The sequence below is a fragment of the Candoia aspera genome, chromosome 10 (assembly GCF_035149785.1).
Source record: "Candoia aspera isolate rCanAsp1 chromosome 10, rCanAsp1.hap2, whole genome shotgun sequence".
NCBI lineage: Eukaryota > Metazoa > Chordata > Lepidosauria > Squamata > Boidae > Candoia > Candoia aspera.
Window position 1 is genome coordinate 9,646,077 of NC_086162.1, and position 6,164 is coordinate 9,652,240.

The window sequence follows — 6,164 nt, forward strand, 5'->3', positions numbered from 1 at the left end:
TGGAAATCATCCATTGTCATGAAAAATTAAGACTGTGTAAATGGCAGCATGCATTTTCAGTCTGGATGGTGGCATCATCTAAGTAGGTTCCCTTCCTGCTTCATCCTATCATCATAGATTCAACCACTTTAAAGCTCTTGATTGTATTCCAGGGAATATTCTACATTTAGTTTGGGAGGATTTTTGTTTTGTTTATTTGTTCAAATGGTAGTTCCGGAAGTGAAAGAAGAGATGGATAGGATATTTGGCCAGGAAGAAAACTTTTCGGATTAATTCTTTTACAGTTTGTACTCAAATTCACATACATTTTTGCCAGCATTTCTCCCAACTATCCACTGATGGGGGGAACAATTTTCCTTAATGTACACCTTTTACCAAGTACTGTTCTAAAATATAAGTTTATTTTCAGCAGCCCCTTTAAATGGCCACATATAATCGTTTATTTGGGGGATTATATATTTGGGAGTCTTCCTGGACTCACAGCTCTTACTTGATGAGCAGGTGGCAGCTGTGCGTAGGAAGGCCTTTGCACAGCTTTATCTGGAGTGCCAGTTGCACCCTTTCCTAGTTTGGGGGCCCTTCAGACAGTCACCCATGCCGTAGTCACCTCATGGCTTGACTACTGCAATGCGCTTTACTGGGGGCTGCCCTTGAAGACCACCCGGAAGCTTCAACTGGTCCAGAACATGGAAGTGCAAGCAGTAACGGGCATGCCTCAGTGTGCCCATGTAACACCTCTGCTTTGCAAGCTGCACTGGTTGCCAGTTGGCTTCTGGGTGTGATTCAAGGTGCTGGTTATCATCTATAAAGCCCTACATGGCACAGGGCCTGGTTACCTGAGGGACCGCCTATCTCCCATAGTATCAGCTTGGCTGATCCGATCTGGCAGGGTTGGCATGCTCCAAGTTCCTTCTATTAAACAATGTCATCTATCAGGACCCCAGAAATGTGCCTTCTCTGTTGCAGCACCTGCCCTCTGGAATGAGATTCCCCTAAGAGCTGAACAGCCCCCATCCTGCTGGTGTTTCGAACAACCCTGGAGACCTGGCTCTTCACCCAGGCCTTTGGTGAGTGATTGAAGCCCCCTTTTCTCATAGGAAGTCTCATAGCTATAGACTAGATTGCAAAGCCGAAAAATATCCTGGGGACAACAAACAAACTCCGAAATGGTAGTCAAGAAAACTGAATGGGCACATCCATGAAGTCGTTCAGAGACTCTGCCACTGGACTCTGCCACTGGACAGGTACAGGCAATATTTTTGTGGCTTTTTGAGATCCATTTCTAAAATAGGTTATTACCTTATCTTCCTTGGCAGAAAAAGGGGCAAGGGCTGCCCGGAGGGAGCAGTGGTGTGAAATGAGTGCTTTTTAATACACCCTGCCTTGATTTTGTTTGGCATAAGACGGGGCAGAGAGAAAATCAAACAGGCTTTCAGGATGCTGTTATTCGACCCGCCAATGAAAAAGGCATTCCCAGAATCCCTGCCATGCCGCATTCTTGACCTGGCCTCCCTCGGAGGGCTGACAGCTTTCTTCTTTTTTTTCCCAGTTTAGGGATGGGAGATGGGGCCAGTTTTTAATTGCATTTTTTAAAATTTAACAAATTGCATTTTTTAATATATATTGTTTTATTTTATTGTTGTACGCCACCCAGAGTCACTTCGTGTGAGATGGGGGGCTGCATAAATGCGATAAATAAATAAATAAATAAATAAATAGGGCCAAATTTCTGTCCAAAGGGTTTGCAAGCCCTGCTGAAAAGGAGCTTGGGGGCTGCCTGGGGCCGTGGAGCTGTAGGTTGCCCACCCCTGTCTTAAGACTGCAGCTGTGGACAATATGTGTGGACGGATTTGTCTGGAAAAGCCCCCCCACCTTCCCGGCTGCCTGGCTCACCTGGTTTTGGGGGTTGCCCCAGGCAAGACTCCGAAGCAGTATACTACCCGTTGCCCTAGGCAACCAGAGAACAAAGGCAGCTCCTCCAATCCTTTCCACCCTTACTTCGGCTAGCCTCAAAGCGGTCCAATCACAGAGCAGGTCTCTGGGGAAATCTTTTCTTCCAGACCCAGCTGCTGTGGGTTTTTTAAAGGCACCCAAACTCTGCAGTCTTCTTTGATTTGATTTGATTTACCTTACATTGCACACAGCAGCTTCTACATTCTTCTATCTGGCCCTTTAAAATGTCCATGCGCCTCCATAGGCACATGTGTTGCCACTGCAAAAACAGATAAAATCCAATAAAAACAGATAAATTCCTGCCAATCCCCATAAAACAGTGATTTCTGGTTTTTTTAATTATTTATTATTAAATTTATACACCGCCCATCTCATTATAAAAGTGACTCTGGGTGGCATTTTGTCCTTTAAACATGTGAATTTGATTCTAGACCTTCTCAAGCTGGGTGATCGACTTAAATCTTATGGAATTTTTTTTTCAAATGCCGGATGACCCAGATATTCCCCTTGGTGGGTGGGTAAGGATTGACTTTGCTGCTAAAAGCAGGTAAGCCATAAATTTGTTTTCTCACTTTTATTCCCTCCATCAGATGAACATTTGTTTAATTATGCCCTCCTTTGTTTAACTATTGTCATCCTTTCGTTAAATGTTCCCTCCAACATTCTGAGACTTTACTATATTCCCAACAAACACAGAAGAAAGCCCCATTTTTATTATAAACCCTCCAACATCTATTGAGAAATGATGCATCACATATGAGATAAGAATAAATGCCAGCAATATATTCTTCTGTGGCCTAAGTGCAAAAACATCAGGGGGAAAAATTATATTTCTGGCAGACCTTCTCCCCCCAGAAAGGAGACCTTGTGGTGCATGGAATTGTTATCCATTAAGTTCAGGCACAATTCCCCATAACTGACTTTACTCCCCTTTGCAGGCCTTAGGATTGTTAGTGAATGGCATTACATGGCATAGGCCTAGTTCCTTGAGGGACCCCTGTCTCCCATAGCGTCTGCCTGGCCGATTTGATCTGGTAGGGTTGGCACACTCCCAGTTTCCTTGATTAAACAATGCCATCTCTCAGGACCCTGGAAGCATGCCTTCTCTATAGCAGTGCCCACCTGCTGGAACGAGGTTCCCCCTGAGATCCAGATGGCCCCCACCTTGTGGTTCAGAAGAGCTGTGAAGACCTGCCTCTTCACCCAGGCCTTTGGTGAGGAAGAGGGAGACCCCTTGCTTTGTTCCCATCCAGTCTGTCATTCTTGCCATCTTTTATCTTTTTTTCTTCTATTTTAATTAGTTTTATTGTAATGTCCTTGATTGGATTGTTGGGAGCCACCCAGAGTCATCGGGAGTCAGGCGGCATACAAGTTTGATAGACAAGTGAATAAGACCAATACAGTACCAAAATTTAGGACAACCTAAGTTTACCAAAGATACTATGGTTCATGAAAAATGTTCCTTCTTGATGCTCATAGACTATACACCATCATCAGGGAAAGAGAAGGTCTTCCTTCAGGGTGTGGTGGATTTCTTTAGAGGACCAAGCTCTGGTGGTACATCAACATCCTCCAATATTTTTGTTGATGTTGGTAAATTCAGCTCTCTTGGGACTTGTCCAAGTGCTCTTTTAAGTCTTTTAAACGCTGTAGCTTACAGACAACAATCCATCCTCTGAAAGACTTTGTGATCCTTTTTACCTCTTCCAGGACAGCTTCAGGGCACCCTATCAATTTTGACTCTGTCTTCCAGCTGACGCCACTTCTCCATACGTTCCATGTTGGCAACTTGTTGACCTACCCTCACCTCTTCTCCTGCCTCCAGGAATATTTCCCCACTCACCTTCCATTCTTACTTTAAAATACTTATATTATATTTAAACTATAATAAATACGTATAGAAGTTAATGAATGAACAGCAAATGTCAGTGACTACAGAAATTTGAATCAACTGTAACAACAGAAATGCTAGTAAGTATTGTATGGATGATTCACACAAGATGTTTTAAGAGCATATGGTCAAACCATCTGGTGTACAAACATGATGCACTCTCCTCATTCCCTTACTGTGGGAATCGCAAGCATTATGCTCATAGATGCCCAGCACATGGTACTAACTAAGTTTCTTTAAATAACTGGCTATGCCCACCTTGACAGCCATTTGGGGAGAACATACAGAGCGTGTTTTCAAGATTCCCAAAGTGTTCTCTGACCCAGACAGGTGGGGGGAAATCTGACTCATTCTATTCTACTCTGATCTGGGTCCTTCGTGATAGGACCGACTTCACCTCCTTCATCCCACACATTCCAATCAGTGGTGCAAAAAATCTAACTCTGCTATATCACATTGGAATATCTATGCTGATCTTGAAAAGCTAAGGGCCTGATTAGTATTTGGATAAGAAACCAGACCCCAGCTTAGTCTGAGAAGTTGAAAAAAAATCCAGGAGAAGTATTTGGAATTTGGAAACTATGTCCATATGATTGCCAAGAAAATAGCATGGGTACAGGTAGTCCTCACTTAACAACCATTCAGTTAGTGACAGTTCGGACTTATGACAGTGCTGAAAAAAGACTTACAACCAGTCCTCACACTTACAACTCTTGCAGCATCCCTGCGGTCACGTAATCACAATTTGGGTGCTTGGCAACTGGTTCACATTTATGACTGTTGCAGCATCCCGTGCTCATGTGATTGCCATTTTTTACCTTCCCAGCTGGCTTCCAGCAAGCAAAATCAATGGGGAACCACATGGTTTGCTTAATGCCTGGGGTGATTAGCTTAACAACCACCGCCAAAAAGGTCGTAAAATTGGGTCAGATTCGCTTAATGACCACTTCACTTAACAACCAAAATTCCAATCCCAATTGTGGTCCTTGGACTTTGAAGAAGCAGGATAGGAAGAGGACTGAAGACTTTTGAACTTTGGCGTTGGAGAAGACTCCTGAGAATACCATGGAGAGCCAAGAAAACAAACCAATGGATCATTGAACAAATCAACCCAGAGTTCTCATTTGAGGAACAAATGACCAGGCACAAATTATGCTACTTTGGACACATTATGTGAGGGCCTAGCTCTCTGGAGAAGGCTCTAATACTGGGAAAGGTGGAAGGAAAGAGAAGAAGGGGATGACCAGCAGCATGGTGGAGGGACTCAGTTACAGTGGCAGTGGGTGCAATATTGGAAGATCTGAAAGATCACGCTAGGGACAGATCATCATGGAGAAAACCTATCTAGGTGACTGCTAGGAGTTGACACTGACTGAGTAGTACATATGTAATCAATCAATCAATCAACGCAGAGACCCAGCTCCCTTTGAGAAGTCTATAATGCTGGGAAAGGTGGAAGAAAAGAGAAGAGGACAACCAACAGCAAGGTGGAGGGACTCAGTAACAGCAGCCATTGGGGGCACCGTTGGAAGACCTGAGGGACCAGGTTAGGGACAAATCGTCATGGAGAAAATCTATCTATGTGGTCACTAGGAGTCGAAAAGGACTTGCTGGCACATAATCAATCACAACTTTGGTGCTTCCTAGTGGTCTCCCATCCAAGCAGGTTGCAAAACCTCAGCCAAGGTCAGCCACCTACCGCCGCTCGCCAATTCGCCGGCTAGTTCCCCCAGCGGCCACTAGAGCCCGCCCGACCCAAAGGGAGGCGCGCTGTTCTACCCGCGGCGGCGCTATCCGCGTCCAGCCCCGGAGCATCTCGCGCGCTGCGGGCCAGCCGGCCGGACGGGCTGCTGCCAAGAGCGAGGAGCCGCGCCGGCTTCCGCCCGCTTTGTCTTCCTCCCCCGGGCCAGCCGGCCCTTGCAGAGGCGAGGTATCCGGGGCGGTGCGTGGCGGCTTCCGGATCCAATCGGACGCTTGTTTTGCTGGGAGCGCCAGCACCGGCGCGGCGTCTCCGCCGGGCTGCAAACGCAGCAGCTGCGAAGGGGAAGCAGGTGAGTGACGGGCGTTTCTCAGACGCCCGGAGACTTTGGCTCTGGCCTCAAGATGGGCGGGGAGGTGGGGAGGGGGGTGATGCCGATTTTGGAGTCCTTGAGCCGGGGGTCAAGCGTGCCTTTAGGACCGACTGAGCCGTTGACGCACGACCGGCGGAGGCCGCTTGGGGTGTTGGTCGTTTCCTGGGCCGGTGGGGCTGCGCCGGAGCTGGGGTGGAAAGTCCGCGTGATAACGCGGAGGGTAGGTCAGCCTGGGAAACTTGATCGAC